The sequence below is a fragment of the Sciurus carolinensis genome, chromosome 13 (genome assembly GCF_902686445.1).
Source record: "Sciurus carolinensis chromosome 13, mSciCar1.2, whole genome shotgun sequence".
Classification (NCBI taxonomy): domain Eukaryota; kingdom Metazoa; phylum Chordata; class Mammalia; order Rodentia; family Sciuridae; genus Sciurus; species Sciurus carolinensis.
In genome coordinates, this window is record NC_062225.1 from 52,108,065 (window position 1) to 52,125,918 (window position 17,854).

A 17,854-nucleotide genomic window follows, 5' to 3' on the forward strand; every position below is an offset into this window, starting at 1 on the left:
TTAAAGTTTTCATTTTTATATTTCATTTTTTTCTGTATTTCATTGGATTCTATTTTTTGCTTGACAGCTTCTCATATCCCAATATTGTATTTTATGCTAACATTTTTAAAAAATATCTAAGTCCTGTCTTTTTCTTGGACTCATATATTTCTTGTTCAACTTTGTCTTCCTCTTCCTCTGACTCTTTTTTCTTTATTACTGTAACATGCCATGCTGAATTCTTTTCAGAGTGACTTTATTGGTATAAAGACTCCCAAATTCTCATAGCCTCCCGAATTCTCATAGACCTTCAAGTAGTCGTATTTTGCATCCTGCTTGATGTTGAATATTTTAGATACAAAACTCTAGATTCAAAATGAGATGTTTGTGGGCTGGGGAGATAGCTCAGTTGGTAAAGTGCTTGATTTACAAGTACAGGACCCTGGGTTCGATCCCCAGCTTGAGGTGTTCTCTTCATCATCTTTTTCTTCCTAACACTGATGATTTTTCTACTACCTTAGATAATTTTTATTCCCCTCCGTCTGGAAGCTTTTTGGATTTTCAGAAGAAATCTTTAAAACGATTTCACTTTTAAAACATTTTCTTAATCCTTCTAAGTGTTATACATTTTTACCAATATATATTATCACTAACATTTTTCTATTAACACGTATCAGCACTTAACAAGCCATAAACCAAATTTGTGTTTGATTTGAGGAGTTTTATTTTATCATATCCATTTTATATGTTCTACCTGGAAATTTAATTGATTGGATTTGAGAATTTCCTGAACTGAGCTCCAGATATTTATTAAGCGTGTCTTCATTCATTCTTCCATGTTCTCAGTCATTTGCATTGCTTTCTGGAAGTAAGTCTCAGCTCAGTCGACCAGTTTGCTGATTTTAGCTGTATTTTTGTCCAGTCTATTACTGTAAGTTCTTTTTGGAGAGTATGCATTTTTCAGTGTGTCTAGTTGTTTTGAGAGAGAGAAGCCTTCTTTGGTTTCTTCACTTTTATCCTTATGTTTATTCCCTGTCTTTGTATCTTGTCCTTTCCCTGGTGTGAATTTTTTCAGTTGAAATTCATACCTCTCTTTTAGAGTGCTGATATTCAAATGTGTAATAATTGTTATTTTTCTGCTTAGCCTCAATGTAAGAATGCCTGTCAGAAACTGGGACTATTGACTATTAGTCTTAACACTGAATATTTAGTAAAATAATGTGTTCTAAAATGATTAAGTAATTGGACGCTGGAGCCAGACTAACCTTGGTTTAAATTCAGTCCCACAAGTTAATAATTGTAACCCTGGAAAGATTACTTAATCTTTTCATGTCTCATTTTGAAAAAAAAAATGTATTACATAGAGTTAATAATATATACCTCATGGAATTCAGGATTTAATAAAAGAATATACATAAAATATAGTGTCTGAGTGTGATAAGCTTAAATATTCTCAACAATGATAGGGTGATGGTGGTGATTTGGATGGAGGAACGGGTGGAGCTACGGGACGGGGTTTGTCAGTAACTTACCTTTAGGTCCTGTGACCAGTGGTCCTACATTCACAACCCAGAAACTGCATTTCCTGGGAGTAAATGCCATTGCTGCAGGGCACTCCCTCTGTCTTAGCACAAGTCAGGACAAGGAGAATGTTGGGCTGACTGGGCAGGTGCTGGAAGACCCTGCCTGCATGGATTTTTTATTCATGCCCATTTCTACAGCATTTTGTTCTCATCTTTATTTTAATTTGTACTCATCTATAGACTTACATTACACAATTTTTCCTGTTTATTTTATTAAGAAACTTCCTTCTACATAACTATATTTTGGCTGAAATACAAAATACAACTCCGGTGCCTTCATCCATGTTAATCATACAAGACAGTGTAGTTTTTTACTTCTAATACTGACAATTTGATTTGGATTCGAAGTGTTGGGAATTGAACCCAGGACTTCATGCATGCTAGTCATGCAATATACCACTGAGTTATACTCTCAACCTCCCAAAACATGTTTTAAATATTTTAGAAATACTTATCCTTTCCTGTCCCAGATAGAACCTTCAGCAGAAAAGTCAACATTTTTTCTCTATGTTTCTGTCTTCTGGGAATCAAATGCTCTGTATATAGTAGGAAAATATAATAGGCAGTGTATGTTTAGAGAGTTAAAACTGGCAAACATTTACTGTGAAAGCCAGATAGTAAATGCTTAGACTCTCTTACATATTCTTCTTTGTTTTATTTAAAATAAATCCTTAAAACTCATTCTTAGTTGGAGGGTCATACAGAAACAGGTCTAGGGAGAAAACTCTGTAGTGGCCCTTTATATACTTCTCCAGTGGCCTTCTGCAGTAGGGATCATCTCAGATGCTTTTATGTTGGTAGGATAATCCTTAAAGATTCTTTGGATGTGATTCTATAAAACTTGACTTAAATGTGAACAGAAACCATGATTATTTCTTTGTAGATCTATTAGTGGAATCAAAACCACATAATAATTAATATAACTCACATTGTATAGTTTTTCAAATATACTAAAAAATGTACTATGTCATCCTAGAACTTTCAAATGCTTACACCTGTCAACAGTGTAAATACTAATTACCTTTGTCCGTTATGTAATTTAAATATTTTATTTAATTCCAGTTTTTAAAATGATATTCTGATTTCTTTACAGTTTTGTGGTTCCATCTTGATATTCAGATTCTTCATTTTCAAAATAGTTCCTTTTAAGAAATAGAGGCTTTCAATTTTTACTGGAACACTCAGTCAATGGATATTTGTAGGTAGCTAGATAATATCTATCCACTGTACTATGTAGACAGTTTTATATAGAAGAGAGATATTCATTGTTTTCAAGATGCTTTCTATTAAATAAAAGGGAAAGTAGAGGTTCTTATAAAATTTGATTTCATGGATGAGATTCATCCTAATAAATTTAGGGGAGGAAATGCATTACATTAAAATGAATAGGTACTTATTTTATATTCATTTACATTTACCAATTAAAAAAAAGGTTTTTTTTTTTTTTTTTTTTTCACTGTTATTCCTGTACTGAGAAAGACTCTGGTATATGTGCATTGGCAAGTAAACGCAGAGCCTTTCCTGGAGGTATGTGCCTCTGTCAGCAGTTATTAACAATTTGTCAGTTGTCCCTTGTAATGAGGTTCCTAGGACAGGGAAAGGAATAGGTTTTTTTATTGAATGAAAACACTGAGACAAATACCAGTGGGTGTGGACTTAGTCTAACTACTATCTATCAAGCATTCACAGAAAAAGTTGATTCAGGTGTCCCTTCAAACAGGGAAAAAACATTTTCTGAGCCAAAGCTGGAGAAGCATCTCTGCTCTAGAAAGTGACATGAATTGATTTTCACATTGAGACGAAAACGATACAGATTTCCTAAGCTCTCTGAATAGGGAGGTATACTTAGAGATATATATTTAAGAGCATGTAATTGGATTTAATTAAGTGCAAAAAGCAGATGCCAAGTTATCTATACTCTACCTAGATTAATGATTATGAAATGTTCTGTGAACATCTAATATTACAAATTTAGAGTGAATTTTGACTGGGAAAGATGGCTTTAGTAATTTGGTGAGTGAATAGAGTTATATAAATTAAGCCCCTTGATCAACAGTTCTTTATTTTTGCAATTTATTCATTTACTTTTCGCAGTGCTGGAGACAAACTCAGGGTCTTAAATATGATAGGCAAATCCTCTACCACTGAGCTACATCCTAGCCCTTTTATTTTTAAGGTAGAAAGAATAAATGAGAAATTAATTGAACAGATTGAGAAAGTACCTAAGTATTTCCTAAGTCTTAGGCAGCATCAAGAAATTATAAATGATGTTTGCTAATAATAAAGTACCAAATTTATTAGGCAGAATGGAAAGACAAGAAGAACATTCTGAGTTTGGATCATTTATTAAGTGTATATCTTAAAATAAGATAATATGCTTATGTTAAATAATGTAGTAGATATGAAAAGTACTGAGACAGTTTTTATTTGTCAACATTTTTCTGTTTTCAATATCATTCTAGTCAAAAGCAAGATTTATAAGACTCAGCCTGAAAGGAAAAAATTAGAAAAAAATGCCAGATAGTTTCTTTCTTTTAAAAAAATTTTTAAAATGTTGCTAGACCTTTATTTTATTCATTTATTTATATGTGGTGCTGAGAATTGAGCCCAGTGCCTCACACATGCTAGGCAAGCGCTCTACCACTGAGTCCCAACCCTAACCCCTGGATAGTTTCTTATTTTCATCTTCTGGTTAAGAATGCTCCCACTATTATGTATAATTATTATGCACCAATTTAAAAAAAAAAAAGAACGCTCCTAAGTTGTTTCTGAAAGGTGAATTTCAAGTAAACTTTATTTTTTTACTCATTACCCCACTGTCCCTGAAGCATCCCCAAATTGTAATGTACTGGGTTAGTGTTCAGAATATCAAAAGCCCCGTTTGTGGTAGGTTAGAGTCATTCCTTAGCGTAGGTAGAGAACAGATGTTGAGTGAACTTTGTGCTGTGAAGTCCAAATTAACTATGGTTGAAGTACAAAAACTTCAGTGTATGACTTGCTTCAAGACAGGCTTTTCATTAGTTAAATTCAAGTAGCAGGGTTGCCTAAAAGAATTTATTCTTGGAAATAAGTGAAAAGGCTTGTTCTTCAGAATTTCATTTCCAGTTTAATCACTATAAAGTACTATTTTTTAGCAAATCATTGTTAGGAAGCATAGCTGAACTGTCAAGTTGGAATTTGCAGACTGAATTACAAGTTAAATCTATCAGATTTTCTCCATAGATTTTTGCCTGTTGATATCTGTTATTTCCAGTCTTAATACAGTCTTATATTTCATCCTCCATCCAGGATGCAATTATAGTTGACTTTCTAAACTACTGAGATGTATGATGAAATTACAAATGTTCTTTGGGTTTCCAGGATTAAAAAAATCTACACCAGTTCTTTCCAGAGCCCCTCTTCTCTTTTTATTTTTTAAAGAAAAGATATCTGGATTTATTCCATTAATATCATTGAACTATTGTTAAAAACCTTTAATTCTCTCAGTATGTAGATTGTGCACATCTGCGCACGCACACATGCATCCTTTATCCAAATAATTATTAGGTTCTGGACTTACAAAAATGCCTGTCACTAGGAGAAAAATCCATACTCAACCCTGGAATCCTTTTGTTGGTGGTTATCATTTCCTTTTCTAATTCTGAGCCAAAAATTGTTGAAGACATTGTAAGGCAAAGGATATTTTTTTTTTCTTACAGACTGTTCTTTTAGTAAAGAACTTTTGAATCAGCTCATTATCAGTGGATAAAATGACAAAAATGGAAACCATAATTAAAAAAAATACACCACAATGAACACGCATTACATATGTTTGAAGAAACTACTTCCACAATGAATAGACTGGATAGGTTTCCTACAATATTGGGGAATAAGTATTTTATTTCACAATCTCATTTTACCTTCTGGTGTTTTATATCTTAAAAACTGTGTTGAAACTTGAGTTATAAGGGATCAGAAATAGGAGAAACCTGTAATCACTCTTTGAAATTTAATTGTGCTTCATAAATGCATTTTAATGCTACTGAGGGTTTCTGTGCCTAGACAAATTAACAGGTGTTCAGGGCAATTTGTTAAACAGGACAACAGGACACATTGAGATTTATATAGAAATTGTTCTACCATAGGTAACCTTTGTGGTTCCAAATCTGCAGAACAAATGTGGAGAAATGTCATACTAGTTGAAATAAATGTATTTATAGCAAAATGTAAAATGAACATCACTTTATCACATCACAAGTGTAATGTATAGTAGCAGTGTGATATATAGCATATTACATTAACATCCTATTCTGCTTGAATAAAGACTACATATTCTTTTTTAAAAATTATTATTATTATTTTTTTTTTTGGTGGTACTGTGGATTAAACTCAGGGTGCTCTACCACTGAGCTACATTCCCAGGCTTCAAAAATATTTATTCATTTATTTATTTATTAACTTATTTATTTTTGAGATAAGGTCTCATTAAATTGCTCAGGCTGACCTTGAACTTGTAACCATCCTGTCTCAGCTTCCCATGTCTCTGGGATTACAAGTGTGCACCACCCCACCTGGCAGAAAATATATTTTTAAATGCATTTATTTGTTCTCATCTTCTAAATTTGCTTCAAAAAAAAAGTTCATTGTATTAAATGATTAACATCCTACAGTGATGCTCATTATCATCATAATTTCCTCTACTATTTCTAATAATTAGTATTTGTCATTCATTTGAAAGACAAGAGGTAAAGAAGAAAGCTTTTCTACAGATTATATAAAACAACATTTCAGAATTTTAACCAGACTTTTCCAAACCTAAGGAATTTTATCTCTCTTAAAACCAGACCAGTAGTAGACAAATGAGAATAATATGCAAAATGAGCCTAAATGAGGTTAAGGCTTGTTTATGTATTTTGGCCACCTCTCACTTTTCCTATTAGATTTGTCAATGTCACTGCATTATTTACACAGGAAATATAGTATTAGCAAAACTATTAGCTCCCAATCATAGGAAACCTTTTGTTAACATCCAGACAAACACATGTTTGAAACTAGTACGTATGCTTCACCTACTTTCAGGAAAATGGATCTTTAAGGTTGACAGGGAAGGAATGTAGGAAAATGTCATTGAATATATTTAATGGTATTGGTTGTTTACTATGTAACCTTGCATAGCTTAAACAGAACCTCTTTCTTGTGAGAGACTGTACAATGTGCTCATTGAGAATCCATGGGCCTTTTATATAGGTTGAAAAAGATTCATTGCCAAATATAACTGAAACCTAGAGTAAGCTCTCTGTGATTTGGTATGTGATTTTGTGCAGAATAGGCATATCCTTTTTAAAAAATTCTATTGAATCTTGGTAAATTCTATCAGTGTATGATATAATTTATAGCAGGGAATATGAATTATATCCTCCACTGCCATGATAAGGCAATCATAAAGGAATACTTCTTCTTACATGTTGCACATCTGGCCTCTTGTTCTGATTTTATTTTGAGTAACTGGCCAGTATCCCAAAATGAGAATACCTGAGAACTGGCAAGTTTCCAAGGTGTTTGTTCAACAAGAAAAATACTGTGCTGAGACTTGGGATGGAATTACTGTCACATTGGTGGTGGGTGAGGCAGTTCTGTGTTCCTTCCAGCTGGTGTAAATACCGCATCCATTTATCTCAGCTGGAGAATAAACTAGTTTTTCTCAAAATAGAGAGGAACTCTTCTGTCCTTTTTTGTTATCAAATAACATACTGATGGCCATAAAGATCATATATTTTTCGTGATATCAAGCTTTTTAATATTCTTAATGTCAGGCATAAGTGCTCAATTGATACTAAATCAAATTTAGAAAATTTTAGAGTATAGAACATATAAATTATGGTTAAAGACTTTTCTTTTTTCCCCCCAACTCTGCATATTCCATGAAAGAAAAGATTTATAATTAAAACATGGTGTTAAACTTTATGATTAAGAATTATAACTTATTTTTTCTACTTTTTCAGAAAATTGGTTGGATACAATATTTCACCCTGAGTATTACTAGTAGTTCCACAAGGACACGTATATATAAGGGTGCATCCAGGCAGGGGAAAACACAACACTGTATGAAGTGATTTGACTCAAAACCTGATTGTCAAATAGACATAAACCTTTAATTGAAAAAACTTAAACTCACATTTATTACTTTGTTTATTCTCCCTTCAGTCACTTAATAAGTATTGACATCAGCCAAGCATTGTACTCAGAACAAAAATATGCAAATTATGATAATCAGATATTCTCTTTCTTCTCTTTCTTTCTCTTTCTTTCTTTCTTTCTTTCTTTCTTTCTTTCTTTCTTTCTTTCTTTCTATCAGGGATTATACCAGGTTACTTAACCACTGAGCCACAGCCCCTGTCTTTTTGAAACAGGGTTTTACTAAGTTACATAGGACCTTGCTAAGTTTCTAAGACTGGCTTTGAACTGGCTTTGGATCCTCTTGCCTCAACTCCTGAGTCGCTGGAATTATAGGTGTGCAGCTTGACTCCACTCTAGCAGTTTAAAAAGCAATAGTAGAAGTTATAAGAAAATAGATGTATGTCCAGTAGGAGGTTTTTAATTATGTGTGGTCATGAATAACATATTGGGAAGAAATTAAAAACATCACTGCAGATCATATAAATGTATATCGTTGCCAAGTATATTGTTGCTAAGAGAGTAAAGCATGTCATATAATAATACTTAGAAGTGTCATTCCATAATTCCACTTAAAAACCCATCTACCTATATTGTGGCTCTATTCATCAACTTTCATGGTACAGATTCCAGAGGATTTGTACCAAAATTTTCATGGTGTTTTCTTCTGGGCATTAAAATTATAGGTAATGTTTTCTTCACATCTGTGTTTTTTCTAGCTTGCTTAAAATGAATGCATATTTTGAACTGTTAAAAATACTTATTTATGTTATCATGGAGAATAAACTAGTTTTTCTCAAAATAGGAAAATATACTGCACTTGATGACCAGCTTTGAGTTGAGGAAATGATCTGGTCCATATAATAAAGTCATCAACTTCCTGTGATCCTAAGAAGAGAGAGTGTACAGCCTTCCTTTCTTAGGCATTTTGTTTGTTTCAGATGTATTACAGTAATGCTTTGAAAAATGAAATGCGTACTTTCTATTTTTTTATTAAGATCATATGTGCTTTGCATGCTTATTTATAATATGACTTTTTTAAGAAAATAGATTTGTGAAGTGATATCCATTAAGAAGGCATCATAAATGCATACTGTTTTTAGTTTTTATATAGATAAGAGGGTTGAAATGACTTAGATAAATTCCATCGTCTGCCTTAGATCCTGGAAAATAGGTCAGAAGAGGGTAGGAGTGTTTAATGCTGTGGATAAGATTATGTTATTTTCAAGCTGTATGATATTTCTGCTGAATAGAGAAATTCTTTTGCAATCACATCAACTATGTCTTTTATTTCACTTAAAATTGTAGTATTTCTTCAATGAGAGCTTAGATGATATCACTCCTTACTAAAGCATGAATAGATTGTCATACATATAGTTGGAAAATGTGATTATACTTAAAAAGCAATGAGATTCACTAAAAAGTGTATACAAATACAGAAAATTATATACATATCATTAAAATTTTGTATATTACTGTTATATTGCATAAAATATGCATATTCAAATGTAATGGAATGCAATAAATGATTGTATAAAAAGGGATCTATTTATTGTGAAAATTGAACAAACTTATTACCTTTGACCCCAAAACATGACTTTAAATTTGTAAAGCATATCAAAGATGGCATAATGAATGAGCTATAAATTTTCTTGTTTTTCTTTTTATATGTGGTGTAAATGGTAAGGAAGTATCACATCATGATTGATGTACCAAAGGATATTGAGCTTCACAAATCACTACTTACATCATTTTAACTCATTTTTTTACCTTCTGTACTTCTGTTATGCTGTTTGATTAATTAAAAAAGTGTTAATGATAAAAATGTTATGTCTTGAAATTTTCAAATTACCTGTTAAGTAACCAAATTCAATACAAGAAGATATATTTGACCTTAGCATTGGGCATGTAACATTATCATTCTTTTTAATTTCTGGAAGAGGTAATTGGATTCACTGAATTGTTCTAGACTGTCATGAGTGTGAATCCTAGGCATGAATTGGTAAGACTGTTCACTTAGGATATTTGGCATATGATTTAATTGATTATTTCTTGTGGTTGTCTCAGTCTTCATCTAAGCTGGAGTACTTAGGATTTTTTTCTATTAGTATGACCATGAAATAATTGCTCCTCCAATAATTTTAATTCAGATGACCTCAACTTTTCATTTAAATAGCATAGGACTTATCTTCATTTCATGTTAGTACATTGTGTGCCTTTTCAAATCATAAAGGGAGATCATTTAGCAGGGAGTTAGGAGAGGGCTGAAAGATAACATTTTCTCTACAAAACATAAATGAAGGAAAACTGTGCATAACACAGAAATCCAGGAAGATGTAAGGAAACTGTTAAGATAACCCAGCATGCAATTTGTCAATCAACCTCAAAGGAAAAAAGAATTCAAGTAAACATGTTCCAAAAATATACTAAAAATTAAAATACACTAAGAGTTTTAAGAAGGACAAAAAAGTATCTCCACTTAGACACAGAGGCACAATCAGTTCCTCTGTGCACATATTGATTTTTTTGAGACAAAAAAAGAAACTAGGCACTGTGGCACACATCTGTAATCCCAGTGGCCCGGGAGGCTGAGGCAGGAGGATTGCGAGTTCAAAGCCAGCCTCGGTAATTGTGAGGTGCTAAGCAACTCAGTGAGACCCTGTCTCTAAATCAAATCCAAAGTAGGGCTGGGGATGTAGCTCAGTGGTTGAGTGCCCCTGGCCCCTGAGTTCAATCCCTAGTACCATAAAAAAAAAAAAAAAAAAAAAGAAAAGAAAAGAAAAGAAAAGAAAGAAAGAAAGGAAAAGAAAGATACAAACGAATTTGTCACAAAATAAAATAACAGAATATCTTAAAATGCAATGGAGGGGCTGGGGTTGTGGCTCAGTGGTAGAGTGTTCACCTAGCATATGTAAGGTACTGGGTTCGATCCTCAGCACCACATATAAATAAATAAAATAAAGGTATTGTGTACACCTGCAACTAAAAAAAAATATTTAAAACAGCAATGGACAATAGCAATGGAGAGACATTTGAGAAGAGTATAGGTCTTTCTCAGAATATAGAGGTTCCACAGAGCACTGTGAGAAGACAGGAGTTACTGGGAGCAATGTCAGACAAAGGACCGAGGTTATGCTCAGATGTCTAGTTAAGGGGGGGTGTTGGATAAATCTGTTTTAAAAATCATAAATGGTGTTCTTCCATAGTGGCCCTGTGCTGTGTTTATTCAGGCTGGACTTCATTGCCTTTCTGATAGAGAGCCATCTCTGACAAAAAGGGATGATTTCCTCCTTCCCTGGATTGATATATCTCCCTGGACAGTTCCTGAGTTGAATCTTTACACATAATCTGCACACTGCTGTCATCTTGTGCCCAAAATAAGGGTACTCTTGATTGAGTAGCATGGATCCTCAAATGTATGAGGAATTGGAGCCAGATAATTTGCATTCCCACATGAATTCAAGGATCCCTGAAGGTCAGTTGCAAAAAAGAAAGGGCACATAGTAGGGAAAAAAGTTGTGGGTGTCCACATAGATAGTATTTATGTTGGCAGAAAATAGAATTAAGGATCTTTCAGGACTAGTATATGAAAGGCAATATGAACATGGTACATTTAGGGAAGTTAGAATAGAGGCTGAGAGCAGAGAGTTGTTCTTAAGACATAGAATCACAATAAACTTGTTGAAAACATTTGTACCAGTTTGCATTTTCTTTACAAACAACAGAAAACTAAAAGAAGAGAAGTGTGTGTGTGCATGGGTGTGTGTGTGTGTTTGCAGTAATTCAATTTATATATGAGTTTAAAATTTGAAACCCATTTAGATTAGCAATTCTCAAGCTTTTTGGTCTTGTGAAATATTTATGTTCTTAAAATTTGAGAAGCCCAAAATGTTCAGTGTGTATGTGGTTATGTTTATTGATATTTACCCTATTATGAAGTTAATAAAAACTTTAATCAGGAATATACAACTATACTTTCCTTTAGCTACTAGTGTGATAATAACATCATCATCTCAGGTAACTTCTTGAGAACTTTACCATATACCCATGAGAGAATGAGAGTGAATAATGTCTTAATGTTATTGAGAAAGGAATGCTGAACTTCATGGATTCCCTTGAGTCCAGAGTCTTAGGGACACCTGGGGACCCTGAACCACATTTTTGGAACCATTGCTTTGTAAAGCATCATGAAATTGAATGACTCATGATTATTCTTTGTGTAGGGGAAATAAATGAATGAAGCAGAATGCAATGGAGTAGAAAACATGAGAGCAGTTTAGATAAGGATAGCTTTTTTTCTGAAATTTAATTGTGAGTTGGGTATGTGTGTCTTTGTGTATGTGAGGACATATATATTTTGTCATAGTGCAATTTTTTAAAATTAAAAGCCATAGTTTTAAAAAGTTTGAAAGTTACCTTTTAAAATTTACATTTACAATACATTTATTCCATCTTTGAATGAAAGTTAGATTTCAGGTGGGAAAATAAAAAAAAACAGGTAAAGATAACAATTCTGGACCAGACATGACATTAAGAGACTGATTAAGATAATGCTGTTAAATATGAAGAGTCAACTCAGTCAAAAAAGGAACTCTTGTATATCTATAAGAAGAATAAAAATCTGAGTGCTTAGAGTGATGCAAATGTTCCCCTATCAGACAATAAAATTGTCAGCAATTTTAGGACAACCTCTCCTTAAGTATAACTGTATCTCATATTCCAATAAATATATTATTCTTTGCAGTTACTTTAGCACCAGTCCTGACCTCTTTTCTTCATATCCTGCTGTGTAAGCTTGAAAAAGCACAATCCCCAGGTACTGGTCTCTTTGCTTTCAAGCCCAAAGATCTGTCAGGCACATGTTCTATAGATGTGAGTGAGTCATAGTCAAAATGAGGATAATATGGAATAGAAGCTCATTTCCTGTTCCTGGCCTGGCATTTTGTATAAAAAGTCCTTATTAATCACAACTTTTATTGAAATACTCAAACTATATTCACATCATGAATAAAAATGGCAATTTGAATAAATGGTAGGGAGCTTTGTGTGACTCTTACTGGGCTCTGCTTGGGAAACTTAGATCACTCGGAGTGGAGGCCACCTTTTATTCTTCTCTGTTACGTGCAAATGATCTGATGAGTGATAGTCTCTCTCTGCCTGTTGGGTTATGTCATGAGTTCAAGGACCATGTATTTTATTCTTTCTATATTCTCACATTATATTCCATAGTTTTGAGTCTGCAAGGGTTCAGTTAATAATATTAATTGATTCTTTCAATATTAAAACCTAGATAGCCTAACAACCATGTTACCTCTTGAAATCCACTGATAATGATTGAGATAAATGGCAAAAAGTTATGAAATAAAATCTTAAAAATTAACATCTATGGTGAAGATTTAATTAAAAACAAAGTCTCTACCTATTCAGAGATGAATTAAGAAAATTGTTCCTTACATTGTCCCTAGAATATTTTGAAAACTTCAGAAGCTTTACATATCACCAAAAATTGCATCATTGTTTATCACTGTAGGGTTTGTGTAATTCTATACTTAAATTATTTATGGCTTATGGCATATGAGCAGAACCTAAAGAGACACTGAAGAAGATGACAGTTTTGTTCCTCTCTGAGTTAGTTTCATTTCACATAGAATATTAAATTCTATTTGTAGTACTCTCCTTCAAACTCTGGGAAATATTTAGAGTAAAACAGAAAACACTATAAAGAGACTGACGTCTGGACACATGATTAGAGATTGAGGAAATGAGATGTTGAACCTAAAGGAGACATAACTCCCAAATGAGATGATAGCTCCCTGCAGAGGTGAGGACTCTGTACTTAGTGGCATTTTTTTTTTTTCCTGGCTGACAAAATAAAGGATTAAACTTAGATGTCTTTGAGACAAATGGGAATTACAATTTAGGGCCTGCAATTAGAAAAGCATTAGCCCTGGAAAATTGGCTTCCCTAGTAAGAATTGCACAGAGATAGTTCAAGTGTACTTCTGCACCTCTCTGGACATTTAGTCTAGTAATATTTACCACTGTTTGTGGTAATAATTATTAAAAGTATTTTGAATCTTCAGAATATCTTCCCTTCCCTGTCACTGAAATCCCAAATAAGGAGGTAATACTAAAATAATCTTTGAGGAAACAGAATGCACATAGATGGAACCCAAGTATTCATTACAGAAACTGGTAGGATGAGCAGTGGAAATGGACATTGACATTTAAAAGTAAATGGAAAAAGTGATCGTCCTATAAACGAGTAAGTCTATTTATATTATGTTTCAAGGAATTTTTAAGAAAAAAAAATCTTCAAGCTTCAACTCTGAAATTTTTATAGAGCATTGCATCATTGATGGAAGAGTTCTCAAAAATATGTGTATATTAAGGTAACAGTGGAATTGGAGAGGTGTAAATGTCTGAAAGATAGAATGTGAAGATGTGTAAAAATATAAGGGAGAAGAATGGAGTGTTTTTCAAAGGAAAATTTAGTTTTCTCATGAAATTCATATACTTTAAATTCAAATATTTGAATCATTGAATTTCGGTCACCTGGTAATAACAAGTGTTAGTATTATACTATTTATTTACTATTTACTTACTCATTCCACCGGTATTTATTCTGCCTACTATGCATTTGGGGTTGGATGCTGAGGTATAAAACAATTAGTCCCATAGTTAGAGGAGCTTTCTTTTAAGCAATAGGGAAATATATTTTAAAACATGTTAGGCCAATAAAAATTTGGGATTTGTACACATACCTGAAAGTTTCTACACATCTTAATTAGTGTAACAGTTTGTTTTTCTTGGTGAATTAAAAAAATTACTAAAACTTGATAAGGAATATGATATTCAAATATTTTATTGTATTTAATTACAGTGCCACAACATGACTTAAATATTACAATTCTGAATTCAACATTTTTTAATCTGTGACAAACTTGTGAAATTTAAGTATCTCATTATTTGCTTACTTTCAACCTGCCCTTAGTTATTTTTTTAAATGTAAAATATAATTAACATTCAAAATTTCTTTTTGAAGGGTTCAGTAAGTGTTTGGATTACGTAGGGTCTTCTTCTCACTATCCAATATCAGATAAATTAATGCCTATTGTTATGGGTGGTATATGCTTTTTTATACCAGTAAACTCCCAAATCTTTGGAAATCTAGTCAAGATGAAAGATGCCAGATGTCTTGATTTTTGTGAATAATGTTTTGATAATATTAAACGAATGGTTATGGCCTTCTAATATTTTGCCCTGAACCCTAAATTTCATCTGGATATAGCCATAGAAAATATAAAGAGTTGCCACAATAGCTCTAAGGTTAGATTTGTGTGTAGATTAAGAAACTTTTTTAGTTTCTCATCATTTTCTAACACTCATGACATGACTCCTTAAAATGTAAATAATTTGGTAAGATCCAAATAATTCTCTATTTTTGACTCTAAGCTGCACTGCCAGAACATTCCTTTCCTGCAATATACTAATATTTCTTAGAGTCACTGACAAATTGCGGATAAATAATGGTGCGGATAAATTCATCAAGCATTTACAATCATTGAAAACCAACCACACTTACTGATCATTTGCTACGTAGATGACATTTGAGATCTTAAAAAATCAGAAAATGAATTAAGCAGTATTTTGAGTGCTTGCTTTGTGACAGGCACTGTCCTAGTCTGAAAATACAGAAACCAAAAAAAAAAAAAAAGAAAAGAAAAGAAAAAGAAAGGAAGGAAGAAAAAATTTCTTATCTTATGGATCTCATATTATTTGCAGAAATTATTCAATTTAATACATTATTAAACCACTGATATGTGATCTTCAGAAAATTAGAGAAGTATAAAGTGCATATCTGACTGGAAGTTGGGTGGTGTGAGGACAGAAGAACTGAAAGGCAGGAAGGAGCCAGCTGAGTGTAGAGGGAGCACACTTCAGTAGGGGTATGTGAAGCACAAGGGCACCAAGCTGGGAAAGGGCCTGAGTGTCCCTGGATCTTAACTGGAGCAGACGTGGGGGAGGAAGGTAAGAAAATGAAGCTAGCATAGAAGTGGCCATGTAGGCCAGGGCAAGGCATCCGGGTTATCCTTTTCAACCAGATGTAAATCTGTTGGCACGTTCTAATAATGACATGACGCGGAGCAAAGAAGTGACCAAATGGAGTTGGAAAAAATGGAGATGATTCGTGACTTCAAACAGAAGGATGAGGGAAGTAATGGGGACAGAACCCAACTGGAGCAAGCGGAGAGGAGAACAGAAAAGATGAAACTGAGACCACATATATAGAAAATTTTCTATGAAGAAGAGAAATGATGGGGCAGCACTAGGGAATTTGGGTTCCAGGTAGTTTTTTTTTTTTTTTTTTTTTCTTAAAAACAAATACTATCGTGTTTCTGAATATCATTGTGAACAATCTAAAAAAATAAGAATTCGTGTCTGGTGGTGTAGCTCAGTGGTAGAGTGCTTGCCTAGCATGTGTGATCCGGTGGGGGGGGGGAGGAGAGAGAGAAAGGGTGGGAGAGAAAAGGAGAAAACAATGAGTGAGAGGAGTGATTTTTATCTTCTCAGGTACAAAATCCTTGAGTCAGAGAAAGGAAGTGGAATCCAGTTCACAAGCAAAAGAACTGAAAATCTCTGATAGGGAGCTCCATTTTTCAGTAGTAAATGGTTGATATTGAGTGGAAGGGGATGAAAGGAGCGGAAAAGAAGAAGCAAAACATTTTGTTATCACTAAGCATATCAATTAATAATGAATTGTTGAAAGCATTATGGAAGACTTTGAAATGTGGGTCATATTCTCTTGATTGGATCATATACAGAAATACAAAGAAAATGCACAGAGATTTTGAGCAAGATAGCCAAAGACAATGAATGGGTAGGCCCAAACTTTTTGAGAAATTTTGCCATTATTCTTTCCAGAACCACTTTTTCACCTATCAGGATGATGTATTAATATTATTAGAATTAGAATTCTTTTATTTTTATTTTAAATCTCTAACCCAAATTCTCTTTTTAGAATTAGTTTCCTAAAGTAAAATGTCATCCCCCAGGGAGTTCCTTAATTATTTTATTAAGAGGTGTAATCATTACTCATAAGCTCCATGCATTGCTATTATCACCATGCTAAGTTTAGCCTTTGATATTTTCATTTCATAATTTTATCCTACTGTGAGATAAGCAAACATGAAAACCAACTGCAATACTATGGGATCATCAAATTTCTAAAGGGGTAAAGACCTTGGAATTTATGCAAGTTATCTCCTTTTGCAAAAGATTAGAAAATACATATATTTACAAACAGGAAAAGTAACTTACCTACCTAACAGCAACACTGTTAATTGCAAAACCAGCAGAAAAATTCTCCATTCTAGCCTTTTGCCATTTAACACTTACTTTTGGGTAAATAATTTCTTCGTTTTAACTGTTTAACAGCTCTACAAATGCACATTTCCAATTCTTTGCTTTGAACTCTTGATTATTAGTGGGCCCCTTCTAGCTCTCTAGGAAATTCTTTTAAAAAACACATCTGTAAAATAAAAGAAAAAAGTTGACTTGAATATAGAATAGTAATTAATAGGTGTTGGGAAGGGTGGGGTCTTGGAGGTGAAGAAAAGGAGGTTGTGTCATAGATGGATGGTATGAGTCCTGCTGTTGAACAGCACAGAGGGATGACTATAGCTCACAGTGACATATTATGCATTTTACAATGATCTAGAGGAGAGGAGCTCAAAACCTCCAAAGGAATGATAAGGAAAGGGAAATGCTAATTACCCTGATTTGATCTGTGCATGCTATATGCATGTATCGAAATATCAGACTGAAAAATGAATGCATGTTAATCAAAAAGAAAAGAATGACAGTCTAAAAATGAAACTTAACTGACATCAAAATTTTAAATAAGTAATATTAATAGTGGGAATTTATCTGAACTGAGTTGGGGGATGAAGTGGTTAAAAGTGATTGCAGAAATTTAAATGAGGTGATGAATTCAACTAAATTGTCTACACAGGAAAATGTTAGAGGAAACACGTACAGAGTGGGAATCATTTGAATGTGTATATCAGCTGAATATAGTTATAAAATAAATACCAGAAAAGCTCAATAAACCCAAATTGCCTTTTAAGTTTGTGCTTA

The 17,854-nt window shown here is 33.2% G+C and overlaps 1 protein-coding gene across 34 annotated transcripts in view; it reads left to right on the forward strand.

The window, feature by feature from the left end:
• The window catches only part of Nrxn1 (neurexin 1), a 1,060,789-nt gene that overhangs the window by 45,698 nt on the left and 997,237 nt on the right, over positions 1-17,854 (forward strand). The window lies entirely within an intron of this gene.